General features: G+C 40.8%; 15 non-coding genes across 15 annotated transcripts; 6 read left to right on the top strand and 9 right to left on the bottom strand.

The window, feature by feature from the left end:
• Positions 1-678: 678 nt before the first annotated feature.
• TRNAT-UGU (transfer RNA threonine (anticodon UGU)) lies at positions 679-750 on the bottom strand. The gene has a single exon. It is a non-coding gene; the product is annotated as a tRNA-Thr (tRNA).
• A 1084-nt stretch (positions 751-1834) lies between these two features.
• TRNAI-UAU (transfer RNA isoleucine (anticodon UAU)) lies at positions 1835-1929 on the top strand. The gene is made up of 2 exons: positions 1835-1872; positions 1894-1929. It is a non-coding gene; the product is annotated as a tRNA-Ile (tRNA).
• A 1162-nt stretch (positions 1930-3091) lies between these two features.
• Positions 3092-3163, bottom strand: TRNAT-UGU (transfer RNA threonine (anticodon UGU)). The gene has a single exon. It is a non-coding gene; the product is annotated as a tRNA-Thr (tRNA).
• A 1084-nt stretch (positions 3164-4247) lies between these two features.
• On the top strand, positions 4248-4342 carry TRNAI-UAU (transfer RNA isoleucine (anticodon UAU)). The gene is made up of 2 exons: positions 4248-4285; positions 4307-4342. It is a non-coding gene; the product is annotated as a tRNA-Ile (tRNA).
• A 1160-nt stretch (positions 4343-5502) lies between these two features.
• On the bottom strand, positions 5503-5574 carry TRNAT-UGU (transfer RNA threonine (anticodon UGU)). Its single transcript has one exon. It is a non-coding gene; the product is annotated as a tRNA-Thr (tRNA).
• Positions 5575-7908: 2334 nt separating this feature from the next.
• On the bottom strand, positions 7909-7980 carry TRNAT-UGU (transfer RNA threonine (anticodon UGU)). Its single transcript has one exon. It is a non-coding gene; the product is annotated as a tRNA-Thr (tRNA).
• A 1084-nt stretch (positions 7981-9064) lies between these two features.
• On the top strand, positions 9065-9159 carry TRNAI-UAU (transfer RNA isoleucine (anticodon UAU)). The gene is made up of 2 exons: positions 9065-9102; positions 9124-9159. It is a non-coding gene; the product is annotated as a tRNA-Ile (tRNA).
• A 1162-nt stretch (positions 9160-10321) lies between these two features.
• TRNAT-UGU (transfer RNA threonine (anticodon UGU)) lies at positions 10322-10393 on the bottom strand. Its single transcript has one exon. It is a non-coding gene; the product is annotated as a tRNA-Thr (tRNA).
• Positions 10394-11476: 1083 nt separating this feature from the next.
• On the top strand, positions 11477-11571 carry TRNAI-UAU (transfer RNA isoleucine (anticodon UAU)). The gene is made up of 2 exons: positions 11477-11514; positions 11536-11571. It is a non-coding gene; the product is annotated as a tRNA-Ile (tRNA).
• A 1823-nt stretch (positions 11572-13394) lies between these two features.
• Positions 13395-13476, bottom strand: TRNAS-GCU (transfer RNA serine (anticodon GCU)). Its single transcript has one exon. It is a non-coding gene; the product is annotated as a tRNA-Ser (tRNA).
• A 413-nt stretch (positions 13477-13889) lies between these two features.
• TRNAI-UAU (transfer RNA isoleucine (anticodon UAU)) lies at positions 13890-13984 on the top strand. Its single transcript has 2 exons — positions 13890-13927; positions 13949-13984. It is a non-coding gene; the product is annotated as a tRNA-Ile (tRNA).
• A 1823-nt stretch (positions 13985-15807) lies between these two features.
• On the bottom strand, positions 15808-15889 carry TRNAS-GCU (transfer RNA serine (anticodon GCU)). Its single transcript has one exon. It is a non-coding gene; the product is annotated as a tRNA-Ser (tRNA).
• A 1667-nt stretch (positions 15890-17556) lies between these two features.
• On the bottom strand, positions 17557-17628 carry TRNAT-UGU (transfer RNA threonine (anticodon UGU)). The gene has a single exon. It is a non-coding gene; the product is annotated as a tRNA-Thr (tRNA).
• A 1077-nt stretch (positions 17629-18705) lies between these two features.
• On the top strand, positions 18706-18800 carry TRNAI-UAU (transfer RNA isoleucine (anticodon UAU)). Its single transcript has 2 exons — positions 18706-18743; positions 18765-18800. It is a non-coding gene; the product is annotated as a tRNA-Ile (tRNA).
• A 1162-nt stretch (positions 18801-19962) lies between these two features.
• TRNAT-UGU (transfer RNA threonine (anticodon UGU)) lies at positions 19963-20034 on the bottom strand. The gene has a single exon. It is a non-coding gene; the product is annotated as a tRNA-Thr (tRNA).
• Between the last annotated feature and the right edge of the window lie 259 nt (positions 20035-20293).

Genomic DNA, 20293 nt, shown 5'->3' with positions numbered 1-20293 from the left:
AAGTTCACTTTTCAAAACCATTCAACCTATTAAATGTATTTCTCTAACCTATGAATGTGGTCCATGTTCACTTTTCCTCATCTTCATCTCGATACTCCTTTCCCAGAAACCAGGTTCACTTCTTGATTCAACCCACCCATCCAAGGTCACCAAATCTTTGAAGCACAAGTCTGCCTATTCTCCCTTTCTCTCTATGTACAAGATACCTTGTATCATTTGAATGGACAGCAGGAGAGAAGGATATTTATGGTGAGTGGGGGTGGGGTTTTGAGGAGTAACCTCATTTGCCTAAGAGCCGGGGTATCTGGGAAAAAAAGTATTTTATGGGGGAAGAATTTCACATCTCCTTGGTGAAATTTGTAGGGCCTTATAACATCCTTTCTGTGGATGCAGATTCAGTCGGAACAGAGGTCCTAGTCCTCGCTCTGCCTTTCAAAGGAACTGTAAATATGCATGGCTTATTTGGCTTTGCCCGGCAGGGTGAGAATGGTGTTTGTCAGGCGTTCGTCAGGCGATCGGAAGGGGTGAGGCAATAATTTATAATTCAATGATCTTCATGATATTTTCTTGATAATATGAAAGCAGGAAAGGGAAGCTTGGCAATAAGCAATCCTAAAGCAAGGTGTGACTCCAGGGAAGAATGACTTGAAAACAACATACAGAAAGACTCATGTAAAAAGGCCCTGATGAGGCTTGAACTCATGACCCCTGGTTTACAAGACCAGTGCTCTGCCACTGAGCTACAAGGCCAGTCTTCACACAGGATGTAAATTGCAACATGTATTCTTACTGAGGTATGAATATATCTATGATTTTGAGACTCTGTATGGAAACGTAGTTGCATATGAATGTCCACGTGCGCGCACACATTGAAGACCATGCTTAAGGCACTTTTCTTGGAAGTATGAAAAACTACATTTTCATATGAGAAAATAAGAGTTTTCACATTCAAGACCATACCGATAGCTCTAGTTAGTATGTCTGCAATCAGTGACATATAGAGAACCCACTTATTAGAAGTGATCTGTCTCTGTGGGGCAGACATATGTTAACAGTCATTCATTTGAGACGGCCTAAACTTTAGGAGTAAGAGCTGCTTTCTTATCAATCTATTTATCCAAACTGGTTAATAAGCCAGGAGTGAGTGAAAGGCAATCCTCTGGAAACTCCATGAAAGATCTAATTTCTATTACGCACAAAATACTTCACTTTATTTGACATATTTGTTAAAATAGAACAGTCAGATGATCCCATCTAGCGGATCCTGGCTCTGTCTTGAAAGAGAGTGTAATTATACTACAAGAAATGCTGGCCATCAAAAGAGACTCTGATGGCTTTCCGACGCAGGTGGGAATCGAACCCACGCGTGCAGAGCACAATGGATTAGCAGTCCATCGCCTTAACCACTCGGCCACCTCATCTGCCCTACAGCCCCATCTGAAACCTTGCTTCACAAAAGGTACTGAAGTGTCAATATACTGTACCTAAAAAAGAAAAAAAACAGCTGAGGCAAGATCTCACATTCCACGTCTTCCCCCAATTAGGGACCTACATTTCATTTTTGGGAAATTCTTACTATGTGCTAATTACAAATATTCATAAGATTCCCCTAGACTTTGTCAGAACTGTCAAGATATAATTCTATGGGGTTTTGAATAGACAGAGCATATGTTATAGGACAATTATAGAATCTATTCCGTTTGGACTGTATTTTTAATAGTCATGATAACATGCTAGCATGTGAGTCGATCTTGCACAGTGAATGATGGAGCAGTGTCTGTCATCTACTTGGTCAGCTGTAGATGGCTCACCTGGGGAGATGTGAAAAGAGAGAGCTCCAGTGGTGCAATCGGTTAGCGCGTGGTACTTATACAGCAGTACATGCACTGAGCCATGCCGAGGTTGTGAGTTCGAGCCTCACCTGGAGCAGCCGTGTTGTTTTTCATAAACTATTTCACAAAAAGTAAAGTTTAAACTCAGAGTATGGACGGCCCTTGCTAGAGAGTCTTTACTTCTTATAGGATCTACGTGTCCTACTCCTCTGGGTGCCAAATATCACATATCCTACGCGATGCTCAGTTTAAACATTCCATGATGTGCCATCTTGCATTTCATGCAAACACCACATCAGTGCATTTAAAAATACATTTGTAGAATAATAAATATGATGAAAACAGTGTTCTCACATGATAACCATAAACTGAAGAGCTGCAAAAAATGCTGTATCAGCTACTTACAATAAAAGGTGACTCGAAAAAACTAGCAAAAGAAGAGCATCATCATATTAAAGGTTCTATTCACCATCTTGAGTTGCACCATAGCAGCTTATGGTGCTTTTCTGCTCAGAGTGTGCCTCCAATCCCACATTCATTTTTAATTTCTTTGCAATTTAAAAAACAACAATTACTGCTCGAAGTTCACTTTTCAAAACCATTCAACCTATTAAATGTATTTCTCTAACCTATGAATGTGGTCCATGTTCACTTTTCCTCATCTTCATCTCGATACTCCTTTCCCAGAAACCAGGTTCACTTCTTCTTTCAACCCACCCATCCAAGGTCACCAAATCTTTGAAGCACAAGTCTGCCTATTCTCCCTTTCTCTCTATGTACAAGATACCTTGTATCATTTGAATGGACAGCAGGAGAGAAGGATATTTATGGTGAGTGGGGGTGGGGTTTTGAGGAGTAACCTCATTTGCCTAAGAGCCGGGGTATCTGGGAAAAAAAGTATTTTATGGGGGAAGAATTTCACATCTCCTTGGTGAAATTTGTAGGGCCTTATAACATCCTTTCTGTGGATGCAGATTCAGTCGGAACAGAGGTCCTAGTCCTCGCTCTGCCTTTCAAAGGAACTGTAAATATGCATGGCTTATTTGGCTTTGCCCGGCAGGGTGAGAATGGCATTTGTCAGGCGTTCGTCAGGCGATCGGAAGGGGTGAGGCAATAATTTACAATTCAATGATCTTCATGATATTTTCTTGATAATATGAAAGCAGGAAAGGGAAGCTTGGCAATAAGCAATCCTAAAGCAAGGTGTGACTCCAGGGAAGAATGACTTGAAAACAACATACAGAAAGACTCATGTAAAAAGGCCCTGATGAGGCTTGAACTCATGACCCCTGGTTTACAAGACCAGTGCTCTGCCACTGAGCTACAAGGCCAGTCTGCACGCAGGATGTAAATTGCAACATGTATTCTTACTGCGGTATGAATATATCTATGATTTTGAGACTCTGTATGGAAACGTAGTTGCATATGAATGTCCACGTGCGCGCACACATTGAAGACCATGCTTAAGGCACTTTTCTTGGAAGTATGAAAAACTACATTTTCATATGAGAAAATAAGAGTTTTCACATTCAAGACCATACTGATAGCTCTAGTTAGTATGTCTGCAATCAGTGACATATAGAGAACCCACTTATTAGAAGTGATCTGTCTCTGTGGGGCAGACATATGTTAACAGTCATTCATTTGAGACGGCCTAAACTTTAGGAGTAAGAGCTGCTTTCTTATCAATCTATTTATCCAAACTGGTTAATAAGCCAGGAGTGAGTGAAAGGCAATCCTCTGGAAACTCCATGAAAGATCTAATTTCTATTACGCACAAAATACTTCACTTTATTTGACATATTTGTTAAAATGGAACAGTCAGATGATCCCATCTAGCGGATCCTGGCTCTGTCTTGAAAGAGAGTGTAATTATACTACAAGAAATGCTGGCCATCAAAAGAGACTCTGATGGCTTTCCGACGCAGGTGGGATTCGAACCCACGCGTGCAGAGCACAATGGATTAGCAGTCCATCGCCTTAACCACTCGGCCACCTCGTCTGCCCTACAGCCCAATCTGAAACCTTGCTTCACAAAAGGTACTGAAGTGTCAATATACTGTACCTAAAAAAGAAAAAAAACAGCTGAGGCAAGATCTCACATTCCACGTCTTCCCCCAATTAGGGACCTACATTTCATTTTTGGGAAATTCTTACTATGTGCTAATTACAAATATTCATAAGATTCCCCTAGACTTTGTCAGAACTGTCAAGATATAATTCTATGGGGTTTTGAATAGACAGAGCATATGTTATAGGACAATTATAGAATCTATTCCGTTTGGACTGTATTTTTAATAGTCATGATAACATGCTAGCATGTGAGTCGATCTTGCACAGTGAATGATGGAGCAGTGTCTGTCATCTACTTGGTCAGCTGTAGATGGCTCACCTGGGGAGATGTGAAAAGAGAGAGCTCCAGTGGCGCAATCGGTTAGCGTGCGGTACTTATACAGCAGTACTTGCACTGAGCCATGCCGAGGTTGTGAGTTCGAGCCTCACCTGGAGCAGCCGTGTTGTTTTTCATAAACCATTTCACAAAAAGTAAAGTTTAAACTCAGAGTATGGACGGCCCTTGCTAGAGAGTCTTTACTTCTTATAGGATCTACGTGTCCTACTCCTCTGGGTGCCAAATATCACATATCCTACGCGATGCTCAGTTTAAACATTCCATGATGTGCCATCTTGCATTTCATGCAAACACCACATCAGTGCATTTAAAAATACATTTGTAGAATAATAAATATGATGAAAACAGTGTTCTCACATGATAACCATAAACTGAAGAGCTGCAAAAAATGCTGTATCAGCTACTTACAATAAAAGGTGACTCGAAAAAACTAGCAAAAGAAGAGCATCATCATATTAAAGGTTCTATTCACCATCTTGAGTTGCACCATAGCAGCTTATGGTGCTTTTCTGCTCAGAGTGTGCCTCCAATCCCACATTCATTTTTAATTTCTTTGCAATTTAAAAAACAACAATTACTGCTCGAAGTTCACTTTTCAAAACCATTCAACCTATTAAATGTATTTCTCTAACCTATGAATGTGGTCCATGTTCACTTTTCCTCATCTTCATCTCGATACTCCTTTCCCAGAAACCAGGTTCACTTCTTCATTCAACCCACCCATCCAAGGTCACCAAATCTTTGAAGCAAGTCTGCCTATTCTCCCTTTCTCTCTATGTACAAGATACCTTGTATCATTTGAATGGACAGCAGGAGAGAAGGATATTTATGGTGAGTGGGGGTGGGGTTTTGAGGAGTAACCTCATTTGCCTAAGAGCCGGGGTATCTGGGAAAAAAAGTATTTTATTCGGGAAGAATTTCACATCTCCTTGGTGAAATTTGTAGGGCCTTATAACATCCTTTCTGTGGATGCAGATTCAGTCGGAACAGAGGTCCTAGTCCTCGCTCTGCCTTTCAAAGGAACTGTAAATATGCATGGCTTATTTGGCTTTGCCCGGCAGGGTGAGAATGGCATTTGTCAGGCGTTCGTCAGGCGATCGGAAGGGGTGAGGCAATAATTTATAATTCAATGATCTTCATGATATTTTCTTGATAATATGAAAGCAGGAAAGGGAAGCTTGGCAATAAGCAATCCTAAAGCAAGGTGTGACTCCAGGGAAGAATGACTTGAAAACAACATACAGAAAGACTCATGTAAAAAGGCCCTGATGAGGCTTGAACTCATGACCCCTGGTTTACAAGACCAGTGCTCTGCCACTGAGCTACAAGGCCAGTCTGCACGCAGGATGTAAATTGCAACATGTATTCTTACTGAGGTATGAATATATCTATGATTTTGAGACTCTGTATGGAAACGTAGTTGCATATGAATGTCCACGTGCGCGCACACATTGAAGACCATGCTTAAGGCACTTTTCTTGGAAGTATGAAAAACTACATTTTCATATGAGAAAATAAGAGTTTTCACATTCAAGACCATACTGATAGCTCTAGTTAGTATGTCTGCAATCAGTGACATATAGAGAACCCACTTATTAGAAGTGATCTGTCTCTGTGGGGCAGACATATGTTAACAGTCATTCATTTGAGACGGCCTAAACTTTAGGAGCAAGAGCTGCTTTCTTATCAATCTATTTATCCAAACTGGTTAATAAGCCAGGAGTGAGTGAAAGGCAATCCTCTGGAAACTCCATGAAAGATCTAATTTCTATTACGCACAAAATACTTCACTTTATTTGACATATTTGTTAAAATGGAACAGTCAGATGATCCCATCTAGCGGATCCTGGCTCTGTCTTGAAAGAGAGTGTAATTATACTACAAGAAATGCTGGCCATCAAAAGAGACTCTGATGGCTTTCCGACGAAGGTGGGATTCGAACCCACGCCTGCAGAGCACAATAGATTAGCAGTCAATTGCCTTAACCACTCGGCCACCTCGTCTGCCCTACAGCCCCATCTGAAACCTTGCTTCACAAAAGGTACTGAAGTGTCAATATACTGTACCTAAAAAAGAAAAAAAACAGCTGAGGCAAGATCTCACATTCCACGTCTTCCCCCAATTAGGGACCTACATTTCATTTTTGGGAAATTCTTACTATGTGCTAATTACAAATATTCAGAAGATTCCCCTAGACTTTGTCAGAACTGTCAAGATATAATTCTATGGGGTTTTGAATAGACAGAGCATATGTTATAGGACAATTATAGAATCTAAGGACTGTATTTTTAATAGTCATGATAACATGCTAGCATGTGAGTCGATCTTGCACAGTGAATGATGGAGCAGTGTCTGTCATCTACTTGGTCAGCTGTAGATGGCTCACCTGGGGAGATGTGAAAAGAGAGAGCTCCAGTGGCGCAATCGGTTAGCGCTTGGTACTTATACAGCAGTACTTACCCTGAGCCATGCGGAGGTTGTGAGTTCGAGCCTCACCTGGAGCAGCCGTGTTGTTTTTCATAAACCATTTCACAAAAAGTAAAGTTTAAACTCAGAGTATGGACGGCCCTTGCTAGAGAGTCTTTACTTCTTATAGGATCTACGTGTCCTACTCCTCTGGGTGCCAAATATCACATATCCTACGCGACGCTCAGTTTAAACATTCCATGATGTGCCATCTTGCATTTCATGCAAACACCACATCAGTGCATTTAAAAATACATTTGTAGAATAATAAATATGATGAAAACAGTGTTCTCACATGATAACCATAAACTTAAGAGCTGCAAAAAATGCTGTATCAGCTACTTACAATAAAAGGTGACTCGAAAAAACTAGCAAAAGAAGAGCATCATCATATTAAAGGTTCTATTCACCATCTTGAGTTGCACCATAGCAGCTTATGGTGCTTTTCTGCTCAGAGTGTGCCTCCAATCCCACATTCATTTTTAATTTCTTTGCAATTTAAAAAACAACAATTACTGCTCGAAGTTCACTTTTCAAAACCATTCAACCTATTAAATGTATTTCTCTAACCTATGAATGTGGTCCATGTTCACTTTTCCTCATCTTCATCTCGATACTCCTTTCCCAGAAACCAGGTTCACTTCTTCTTTCAACCCACCCATCCAAGGTCACCAAATCTTTGAAGCACAAGTCTGCCTATTCTCCCTTTCTCTCTATGTACAAGATACCTTGTATCATTTGAATGGACAGCAGGAGAGAAGGATATTTATGGTGAGTGGGGGTGGGGTTTTGAGGAGTAACCTCATTTGCCTAAGAGCCGGGGTATCTGGGAAAAAAAGTATTTTATGGGGGAAGAATTTCACATCTCCTTGGTGAAATTTGTAGGGCCTTATAACATCCTTTCTGTGGATGCAGATTCAGTCGGAACAGAGGTCCTAGTCCTCGCTCTGCCTTTCAAAGGAACTGTAAATATGCATGGCTTATTTGGCTTTGCCCGGCAGGGTGAGAATGGCATTTGTCAGGCGTTCGTCAGGCGATCGGAAGGGGTGAGGCAATAATTTATAATTCAATGATCTTCATGATATTTTCTTGATAATATGAAAGCAGGAAAGGGAAGCTTGGCAATAAGCAATCCTAAAGCAAGGTGTGACTCCAGGGAAGAATGACTTGAAAACAACATACAGAAAGACTCATGTAAAAAGGCCCTGATGAGGCTTGAACTCATGACCCCTGGTTTACAAGACCAGTGCTCTGCCACTGAGCTACAAGGCCAGTCTGCACGCAGGATGTAAATTGCAACATGTATTCTTACTGAGGTATGAATATATCTATGATTTTGAGACTCTGTATGGAAACGTAGTTGCATATGAATGTCCACGTGCGCGCACACATTGAAGACCATGCTTAAGGCACTTTTCTTGGAAGTATGAAAAACTACATTTTCATATGAGAAAATAAGAGTTTTCACATTCAAGACCATACTGATAGCTCTAGTTAGTATGTCTGCAATCAGTGACATATAGAGAACCCACTTATTAGAAGTGATCTGTCTCTGTGGGGCAGACATATGTTAACAGTCATTCATTTGAGACGGCCTAAACTTTAGGAGTAAGAGCTGCTTTCTTATCAATCTATTTATCCAAACTGGTTAATAAGCCAGGAGTGACTGAAAGGCAATCCTCTGGAAACTCCATGAAAGATCTAATTTCTATTACGCACAAAATACTTCACTTTATTTGACATATTTGTTAAAATGGAACAGTCAGATGATCCCATCTAGCGGATCCTGGCTCTGTCTTGAAAGAGAGTGTAATTATACTACAAGAAATGCTGGCCATCAAAAGAGACTCTGATGGCTTTCCGACACAGGTGGGATTCGAACCCACGCGTGCAGAGCACAATGGATTAGCAGTCCATCGCCTTAACCACTCGGCCACCTCGTCTGCCCTACAGCCCCATCTGAAACCTTGCTTCACAAAAGGTACTGAAGTGTCAATATACTGTACCTAAAAAAGAAAAAAAACAGCTGAGGCAAGATCTCACATTCCACGTCTTCCCCCAATTAGGGACCTACATTTCATTTTTGGGAAATTCTTACTATGTGCTAATTACAAATATTCATAAGATTCCCCTAGACTTTGTCAGAACTGTCAAGATATAATTCTATGGGGTTTTGAATAGACAGAGCATATGTTATAGGACAATTATAGAATCTATTCCGTTTGGACTGTATTTTTAATAGTCATGATAACATGCTAGCATGTGAGTCGATCTTGCACAGTGAATGATGGAGCAGTGTCTGTCATCTACTTGGTCAGCTGTAGATGGCTCACCTGGGGAGATGTGAAAAGAGAGAGCTCCAGTGGCGCAATCGGTTAGCGTGTGGTACTTATACAGCAGTACTTGCACTGAGCCATGCCGAGGTTGTGAGTTCGAGCCTCACCTGGAGCAGCCGTGTTGTTTTTCATAAACCATTTCACAAAAAGTAAAGTTTAAACTCAGAGTATGGACGGCCCTTGCTAGAGAGTCTGTACTTCTTATAGGATCTACGTGTCCTACTCCTCTGGGTGCCAAATATCACATATCCTACGCGATGCTCAGTTTAAACATTCCATGATATGCCATCTTGCATTTCATGCAAACACCACATCAGTGCATTTAAAAATACATTTGTAGAATAATAAATATGATGAAAACAGTGTTCTCACATGATAACCATAAACTGAAGAGCTGCAAAAAATGCTGTATCAGCTACTTACAATAAAAGGTGACTCGAAAAAACTAGCAAAAGAAGAGCATCATCATATTAAAGGTTCTATTCACCATCTTGAGTTGCACCATAGCAGCTTATGGTGCTTTTCTGCTCAGAGTGTGCCTCCAATCCCACATTCATTTTTAATTTCTTTGCAATTTAAAAAACAACAATTACTGCTCGAAGTTCACTTTTCAAAACCATTCAACCTATTAAATGTATTTCTCTAACCTATGAATGTGGTCCATGTTCACTTTTCCTCATCTTCATCTCGATACTCCTTTCCCAGAAACCAGGTTCACTTCTTCATTCAACCCACCCATCCAAGGTCACCAAATCTTTGAAGCACAAGTCTGCCTATTCTCCCTTTCTCTCTATGTACAAGATACCTTGTATCATTTGAATGGACAGCAGGAGAGAAGGATATTTATGGTGAGTGGGGGTGGGGTTTTGAGGAGTAACCTCATTTGCCTAAGAGCCGGGGTATCTGGGAAAAAAAGTATTTTATGGGGGAAGAATTTCACATCTCCTTGGTGAAATTTGTAGGGCCTTATAACATCCTTTCTGTGGATGCAGATTCAGTCGGAACAGAGGTCCTAGTCCTCGCTCTGCCTTTCAAAGGAACTGTAAATATGCATGGCTTATTTGGCTTTGCCCGGCAGGGTGAGAATGGCATTTGTCAGGCGTTCGTCAGGCGATCGGAAGGGGTGAGGCAATAATTTATAATTCAATGATCTTCATGATATTTTCTTGATAATATGAAAGCAGGAAAGGGAAGCTTGGCAATAAGCAATCCTAAAGCAAGGTGTGACTCCAGGGAAGAATGACTTGAAAACAACATACAGAAAGACTCATGTAAAAAGGCCCTGATGAGGCTTGAACTCATGACCCCTGGTTTACAAGACCAGTGCTCTGCCACTGAGCTACAAGGCCAGTCTGCACGCAAGATGTAAATTGCAACATGTATTCTTACTGAGGTATGAATATATCTATGATTTTGAGACTCTGTATGGAAACGTAGTTGCATATGAATGTCCACGTGCGCGCACACATTGAAGACCATGCTTAAGGCACTTTTCTTGGAAGTATGAAAAACTACATTTTCATATGAGAAAATAAGAGTTTTCACATTCAAGACCATACTGATAGCTCTAGTTAGTATGTCTGCAATCAGTGACATATAGAGAACCCACTTATTAGAAGTGATCTGTCTCTGTGGGGCAGACATATGTTAACAGTCATTCATTTGAGACGGCCTAAACTTTAGGAGTAAGAGCTGCTTTCTTATCAATCTATTTATCCAAACTGGTTAATAAGCCAGGAGTGAGTGAAAGGCAATCCTCTGGAAACTCCATGAAAGATCTAATTTCTATTACGCACAAAATACTTCACTTTATTTGACATATTTGTTAAAATGGAACAGTCAGATGATCCCATCTAGCGGATCCTGGCTCTGTCTTGAAAGAGAGTGTAATTATACTACAAGAAATGCTGGCCATCAAAAGAGACTCTGATGGCTTTCCGACGAAGGTGGGATTCGAACCCACGCCTGCAGAGCACAATAGATTAGCAGTCCATCGCCTTAACCACTCGGCCACCTCGTCTGCCCTACAGCCCCATCTGAAACCTTGCTTCACAAAAGGTACTGAAGTGTCAATATACTGTACCTAAAAAAGAAAAAAACAGCTGAGGCAAGATCTCACATTCCACGTCTTCCCCCAATTAGGGACCTACATTTCATTTTTGGGAAATTCTTACTATGTGCTAATTACAAATATTCAGAAGATTCCCCTAGACTTTGTCAGAACTGTCAAGATATAATTCTATGGGGTTTTGAATAGACAGAGCATATGTTATAGGACAATTATAGAATCTATTCCGTTTGGACTGTATTTTTAATAGTCATGATAACATGCTAGCATGTGAGTCGATCTTGCACAGTGAATGATGGAGCAGTGTCTGTCATCTACTTGGTCAGCTGTAGATGGCTCACCTGGGGAGATGTGAAAAGAGAGAGCTCCAGTGGCGCAATCGGTTAGCGCGCGGTACTTATACAGCAGTACTTGCACTGAGCCATCCCGAGGTTGTGAGTTCGAGCCTCACCTGGAGCAGCCGTGTTGTTTTTCATAAACCATTTCACAAAAAGTAAAGTTTAAACTCAGAGTATGGACGGCCCTTGCTAGAGAGTCTTTACTTCTTATAGGATCTACGTGTCCTACTCCTCTGGGTGCCAAACATCACATATCCTACGCGATGCTCAGTTTAAACATTCCATGATGTGCCATCTTGCATTTCATGCAAACACCACATCAGTGCATTTAGAAATACATTTGTAGAATAATAAATATGATGAAAACAGTGTTCTCACATGATAACCATAAACTGAAGAGCTGCAAAAAATGCTGTATCAGCTACTTACAATAAAAGGTGACTCGAAGCAACTAGCAAAAGAAGAGCATCATCATATTAAAGGTTCTATTCACCATCTTGAGTTGCACCATAGCAGCTTATGGTGCTTTTCTGCTCAGAGTGTGCCTCCAATCCCACATTCATTTTTAATTTATTTGCAATTTAAAAAACAACAATTACTGCTCGAAGTTCACTTTTCAAAACCATTCAACCTATTAAATGTATTTCTCTAACCTATGAATGTGGTCCATGTTCACTTTTCCTCATCTTCATCTCGATACTCCTTTCCCAGAAACCAGGTTCACTTCTTCATTCAACCCACCCATCCAAGGTCACCAAATCTTTGAAGCACAAGTCTGCCTATTCTCCCTTTCTCTCTATGTACAAGATACCTTGTATCATTTGAATGGACAGCAGGAGAGAAGGATATTTATGGTGAGTGGGGGTGGGGTTTTGAGGAGTAACCTCATTTGCCTAAGAGCCGGGGTATCTGGGAAAAAAAGTATTTTATGGGGGAAGAATTTCACATCTCCTTGGTGAAATTTGTAGGGCCTTATAACATCCTTTCTGTGGATGCAGATTCAGTCGGAACAGAGGTCCTAGTCCTCGCTCTGCCTTTCAAAGGAACTGTAAATATGCATGGCTTATTTGGCTTTGCCCGGCAGGGTGAGAATGGCGTTTGTCAGGCGTTCGTCAGGCGATCGGAAGGGGTGAGGCAATAATTTATAATTCAATGATCTTCATGATATTTTCTTGATAATATGAAAGCAGGAAAGGGAAGCTTGGCAATAAGCAATCCTAAAGCAAGGTGTGACTCCAGGGAAGAATGACTTGAAAACAACATAAAGAAAGACTCATGTAAAAAGGCCCTGATGAGGCTTGAACTCATGACCCCTGGTTTACAAGGCCAGTGCTCTGCCACTGAGCTACAAGGCCAGTCTGCACGCAGGATGTACATTGCAACATGTATTCTTACTGAGGTATGAATATATCTATGATTTTGAGACTCTGTATGGAAACGTAGTTGCATATGAATGTCCACGTGCGCGCACACATTGAAGACCATGCTTAAGGCACTTTTCTTGGAAGTATGAAAAACTATATTTTCATATGAGAAAATAAGAGTTTTCACATTCAAGACCATACCTATAGCTCTAGTTAGTATGTCTGCAATCAGTGACATATAGAGAACCCACTTATTAGAAGTGATCTGTCTCTGTGGGGCAGACATATGTTAACAGTCATTCATTTGAGACGGCCTAAACTTTAGGAGCAAGAGCTGCTTTCTTATCAATCTATTTATCCAAACTGGTTAATAAGCCAGGAGTGAGTGAAAGGCAATCCTCTGGAAACTCCATGAAAGATGTAATTTCTATTACGCACAAAATACTTCACTTTATTTGACATATTTGTTAAAATAGAACAGTCAGATGATCCCATCTAGCGGATCCTGGCTCTGTCTTGAAAGAGAGTGTAATTATACTACAAGAAATGCTGGCCATCAAAAGAGACTCTGATGGCTTTCCGACGAAGGTGGGATTCGAACCCACGCGTGCAGAGCACAATGGATTAGCAGTCCATCGCCTTAACCACTCGGCCACCTCGTCTGCCCTACAGCCCCATCTGAAACCTTGCTTCACAAAAGGTACTGAAGTGTCAATATACTGTACCTAAAAAAGAAAAAAAACAGCTGAGGCAAGATCTCACATTCCACGTCTTCCCCCAATTAGGGACCTACATTTCATTTTTGGGAAATTCTTACTATGTGCTAATTACAAATATTCATAAGATTCCCCTAGACTTTGTCAGAACTGTCAAGATATAATTCTATGGGGTTTTGAATAGACAGAGCATATGTTATAGGACAATAATAGAATCTATTCCGTTTGGACTGTATTTTTAATAGTCATGATAACATGCTAGCATGTGAGTCGATCTTGCACAGTGAATGATGGAGCAGTGTCTGTCATCTACTTGGTCAGCTGTAGATGGCTCACCTGGGGAGATGTGAAAAGAGAGAGCTCCAGTGGCGCAATCGGTTAGTGCGCGGTACTTATACAGCAGTACTTGCACTGAGCCATGCCGAGGTTGTGAGTTCGAGCCTCACCTGGAGCAGCCGTGTTGTTTTTCATAAACCATTTCACAAAAAGTAAAGTTTAAACTCAGAGTATGGACGGCCCTTGCTAGAGAGTCTTTACTTCTTATAGGATCTACGTGTCCTACTCCTCTGGGTGCCAAATATCACATATCCTACGCGATGCTCAGTTTAAACATTCCATGATGTGCCATCTTGCATTTCATGCAAACACCACATCAGTGCATTTAAAAATACATTTGTAGAATAATAAATATGATGAAAACAGTGTTCTCACATGATAACCATAAACTGAAGAGCTGCAAAAAATGCTGTATCAGCTACTTACAATAAAAGGTGACTCGAAAAAACTAGCAAAAGAAGAGCATCATCATATTAAAGGTTCTATTCACCATCTTGAGTTGCACCATAGCAGCTTATGGTGCTTTTCTGCTCAGAGTGTGCCTCCAATCCCACATTCATTTTTAATTTATTTGCAATTTAAAAAACAACAATTACTGCTCGAAGTTCACTTTTCAAAACCATTCAACCTATTAAATGTATTTCTCTAACCTATGAATGTGGTCCATGTTCACTTTTCCTCATCTTCATCTCGATACTCCTTTCCCAGAAACCAGGTTCACTTCTTCATTCAACCCACCCATCCAAGGTCACCAAATCTTTGAAGCACAAGTCTGCATATTCTCCCTTTCTCTCTATGTACAAGATACCTTGTATCATTTGAATGGACAGCAGGAGAGAAGGATATTTATGGTGAGTGGGGGTGGGGTTTTGAGGAGTAACCTCATTTGCCTAAGAGCCGGGGTATCTGGGAAAAAAAGTATTTTATGGGGGAAGAATTTCACATCTCCTTGGTGAAATTTGTAGGGCCTTATAACATCCTTTCTGTGGATGCAGATTCAGTCGGAACAGAGGTCCTAGTCCTCGCTCTGCCTTTCAAAGGAACTGTAAATATGCATGGCTTATTTGGCTTTGCCCGGCAGGGTGAGAATGGCGTTTGTCAGGCGTTCGTCAGGCGATCGGAAGGGGTGAGGCAATAATTTATAATTCAATGATCTTCATGATATTTTCTTGATAATATGAAAGCAGGAAAGGGAAGCTTGGCAATAAGCAATCCTAAAGCAAGGTGTGACTCCAGGGAAGAATGACTTGAAAACAACATACAGAAAGACTCATGTAAAAAGGCCTTGATGAGGCTTGAACTCATGACCCCTGGTTTACAAGACCAGTGCAATGCCACTGAGCTACAAGGCCAGTCTGCACGCAGGATGTAAATTGCAACATGTATTCTTACTGAGGTATGAATATATCTATGATTTTGAGACTCTGTATGGAAACGTAGTTGCATATGAATGTCCACGTGCGCGCACACATTGAAGACCATGCTTAAGGCACTTTTCTTGGAAGTATGAAAAACTACATTTTCATATGAGAAAATAAGAGTTTTCACATTCAAGACCATACCGATAGCTCTAGTTAGTATGTCTGCAATCAGTGACATATAGAGAACCCACTTATTAGAAGTGATCTGTCTCTGTGGGGCAGACATATGTTAACAGTCATTCATTTGAGACGGCCTAAACTTTAGGAGTAAGAGCTGCTTTCTTATCAATCTATTTATCCAAACTGGTTAATAAGCCAGGAGTGAGTGAAAGGCAATCCTCTGGAAACTCCATGAAAGATCTAATTTCTATTACGCACAAAATACTTCACTTTATTTGACATATTTGTTAAAATGGAACAGTCAGATGATCCCATCTAGCGGATCCTGGCTCTGTCTTGAAAGAGAGGGTAATTATACTACAAGAAATGCTGGCCATCAAAAGAGACTCTGATGGCTTTCCGACGAAGGTGGGATTCGAACCCACGCGTGCAGAGCACAATGGATTAGCAGTCCATCGCCTTAACCACTCGGCCACCTCGTCTGCCCTACAGCCCCATCTGAAACCTTGCTTCACAAAAGGTACTGAAGTGTCAATATGCTGTACCTAAAAAAGAAAAAAAACAGCTGAGGCAAGATCTCACATTCCAGTCTTCCCCCAATTAGGGACCTACATTTCATTTTTGGGAAATTCTTACTATGTGCTAATTACAAATATTCAAAAGATTCCCCTAGACTTTGTCAGAACTGTCAAGATATAATTCTATGGGGTTTTGAATAGACAGAGCATATGTTATAGGACAATTATAGAATCTATTCCGTTTGGACTGTATTTTTAATAGTCATGATAACATGCTAGCATGTGAGTCGATCTTGCACAGTGAATGATGGAGCAGTGTCTGTCATCTACTTGGTCAGCTGTAGATGGCTCTCCTGGGGAGATGTGAAAAGAGAGAGCTCCAGTGGCGCAATCGGTTAGCGCGCGGTACTTATACAGCAGTACTTGCACTGAGCCATGCCGAGGTTTTGAGTTCGAGCCTCACCTGGAGCAGCCGTGTTGTTTTTCATAAACCATTTCACAAAAAGTAAAGTTTAAACTCAGAGTATGGACGGCCCTTGCTAGAGAGTCTTTACTTCTTATAGGATCTATGTGTCCTACTCCTCTAGGTGCCAAATATCACATATCCTACGCGATGCTCAGTTTAAACATTCCATGATGTGCCATCTTGCATTTCATGCAAACACCACATAAGTGCATTTAAAAATACATTTGTAGAATAATAAATATGATGAAAACAGTGTTCTCACATGATAACCATAAACTGAAGAGCTGCAAAAAATGCTGTATCAGCTACTTACAATAAAAGGTGACTCGAAAAAACTAGCAAAAGAAGAGCATCATCATATTAAAGGTTCTATTCACCATCTTGAGTTGCACCATAGCAGCTTATGGTGCTTTTCTGCTCAGAGTGTGCCTCCAATCCCACATTCATTTTTAATTTATTTGCAATTTAAAAAACAACAATTACTGCTCGAAGTTCACTTTTCAAAACCATTCAACCTATTAAATGTATTTCTCTAACCTATGAATGTGGTCCATGTTCACTTTTCCTCATCTTCATCTCGATACTCCTTTCCCAGAAACCAGGTTCACTTCTTCATTCAACCCACCCATCCAAGGTCACCAAATCTTTGAAGCAAGTCTGCCTATTCTCCCTTTCTCTCTATGTACAAGATACCTTGTATCATTTGAATGGACAGCAGGAGAGAAGGATATTTATGGTGAGTGGGGGTGGGATTTTGAGGAGTAACCTCATTTGCCTAAGAGCCGGGGTATCTGGGAAAAAAAGTATTTTATGGGGGAAGAATTTCACATCTCCTTGGTGAAATTTGTAGGGCCTTATAACATCCTTTCTGTGGATGCAGATTCAGTCGGAACAGAGGTCCTAGTCCTCGCTCTGCCTTTCAAAGGAACTGTAAATATGCATGGCTTATTTGGCTTTGCCCGGCAGGGTGAGAATGGCGTTTGTCAGGCGTTCGTCAGGCGATCGGAAGGGGTGAGGCAATAATTTATAATTCAATGATCTTCATGATATTTTCTTGATAATATGAAAGCAGGAAAGGGAAGCTTGGCAATAAGCAATCCTAAAGCAAGGTGTGACTCCAGGGAAGAATGACTTGAAAACAACATACAGAAAGACTCATGTAAAAAGGCCCTGATGAGGCTTGAACTCATGACCCCTGGTTTACAAGACCAGTGCTCTGCCACTGAGCTACAAGGCCAGTTTGCACGCAGGATGTAAATTGCAACATGTATTCTTACTGAGGTATGAATATATCTATGATTTTGAGACTCTGTATGGAAACGTAGTTGCATATGAATGTCCACGTGCGCGCACACATTGAAGACCATGCTTAAGGCACTTTTCTTGGAAGTATGAAAAACTACATTTTCATATGAGAAAATAAGAGTTTTCACATTCAAGACCATACCGATAGCTCTAGTTAGTATGTCTGCAATCAGTGACATATAGAGAACCCACTTATTAGAAGTGATCTGTCTCTGTGGGGCAGACATATGTTAACAGTCATTCATTTGAGACGGCCTAAACTTTAGGAGTAAGAGCTGCTTTCTTATCAATCTATTAATCCAAACTGGTTAATAAACCAGGAGTGAGTGAAAGGCAATCCTCTGGAAACTCCATGAAAGATCTAATTTCTATTACGCACAAAATACTTCACTTTATTTGACATATTTGTTAAAATGGAACAGTCAGATGATCCCATCTAGCGGATCCTGGCTCTGTCTTGAAAGAGAGTGTAATTATACTACAAGAAATGCTGGCCATCAAAAGAGACTCTGATGGCTTTCCGACGAAGGTGGGATTCGAACCCACGCGTGCAGAGCACAATGGATTAGCAGTCCATCGCCTAAACCACTCGGCCACCTCGTCTGCCCTACAGCCCCATCTGAAACCTTGCTTCACAAAAGGTACTGAAGTGTCAATATACTGTACCTAAAAAAGAAAAAAAACAGCTGAGGCAAGATCTCACATTCCACGTCTTCCCCCAATTAGGGACCTACGTTTCATTTTTGGGAAATTCTTACTATGTGCTAATTACAAATATTCATAAGATTCCCCTAGACTTTGTCAGAACTGTCAAGATATAATTCTATGGGGTTTTGAATAGACAGAGCATATGTTATAGGACAATTATAGAATCTAAGGACTGTATTTTTAATAGTCATGATAACATGCTAGCATGTGAGTCGATCTTGCACAGTGAATGATGGAGCAGTGTCTGTCATCTACTTGGTCAGCTGTAGATGGCTCACCTGGGGAGATGTGAAAAGAGAGAGCTCCAGTGGCGCAATCGGTTAGCGCGCAGTACTTATACAGCAGTACTTGCACTGAGCCATGCCGAGGTTGTGAGTTCGAGCCTCACCTGGAGCAGCCGTGTTGTTTTTCATAAACCATTTCACAAAAAGTAAAGTTTAAACTCAGAGTATGGACGGCCCTTGCTAGAGAGTCTTTACTTCTTATAGGATCTACGTGTCCTACTCCTCTGGGTGCCAAATATCACATATCCTACGCGATGCTCAGTTTAAACATTCCATGATGTGCCATCTTGCATTTCATGCAAACACCACATCAGTGCATTTAAAAATACATTTGTAGAATAATAAATATGATGAAAACAGTGTTCTCACATGATAACCATAAACTGAAGAGCTGCAAAAAATGCTGTATCAGCTACTTACAATAAAAGGTGACTCGAAAAAACTAGCAAAAGAAGAGCATCATCATATTAAAGGTTCTATTCACCATCTTGAGTTGCACCATAGCAGCTTATGGTGCTTTTCTGCTCAGAGTGTGCCTCCAATCCCACATTCATTTTTAATTTATTTGCAATTTAAAAAACAACAATTACTGCTCGAAGTTCACTTTTCAAAACCATTCAACCTATTAAATGTATTTCTCTAACCTATGAATGTGGTCCATGTTCACTTTTCCTCATCTTCATCTCGATACTCCTTTCCCAGAAACCAGGTTCACTTCTTCATTCAACCCACCCATCCAAGGTCACCAAATCTTTGAAGCACAAGTCTGCCTATTCTCCCTTTCTCTCTATGTACAAGATACCTTGTATCATTTGAATGGACAGCAGGAGAGAAGGATATTTATGGTGAGTGGGGGTGGGGTTTTGAGGAGTAACCTCATTTGCCTAAGAGCCGGGGTATCTGGGAAAAAAAGTATTTTATGGGGGAAGAATTTCAGATCTCCTTGGTGAAATTTGTAGGGCCTTATAACATCCTTTCTGTGGATGCAGATTCAGTCGGAACAGAGGTCCTAGTCCTCGCTCTGCCTTTCAAAGGAACTGTAAATATGCATGGCTTATTTGGCTTTGCCCGGCAGGGTGAGAATGGCGTTTGTCAGGCGTTCGTCAGGCGATCGGAAGGGGTGAGGCAATAATTTATAATTCAATGATCTTCATGATATTTTCTTGATAATATGAAAGCAGGAAAGGGAAGCTTGGCAATAAGCAATCCTAAAGCAAGGTGTGACTCCAGGGAAGAATGACTTGAAAACAACATACAGAAAGACTCATGTAAAAAGGCCTTGATGAGGCTTGAACTCATGACCCCTGGTTTACAAGACCAGTGCTCTGCCACTGAGCTACAAGGCCAGTCTGCACGCAGGATGTAAATTGCAACATGTATTCTTACTGAGGTATGAATATATCTATGATTTTGAGACTCTGTATGGAAACGTAGTTGCATATGAATGTCCACGTGCGCGCACACATTGAAGACCATGCTTAAGGCACTTTTCTTGGAAGTATGAAAAACTACATTTTCATATGAGAAAATAAGAGTTTTCACATTCAAGACCATACCGATAGCTCTAGTTAGTATGTCTGCAATCAGTGACATATAGAGAACCCA

This window comes from Triturus cristatus, chromosome 12, assembly GCF_964204655.1.
Source record: "Triturus cristatus chromosome 12, aTriCri1.1, whole genome shotgun sequence".
Taxonomy (NCBI): Eukaryota; Metazoa; Chordata; class Amphibia; order Caudata; family Salamandridae; genus Triturus; species Triturus cristatus.
This window is presented reverse-complemented; position numbering and strand designations above follow the sequence as displayed.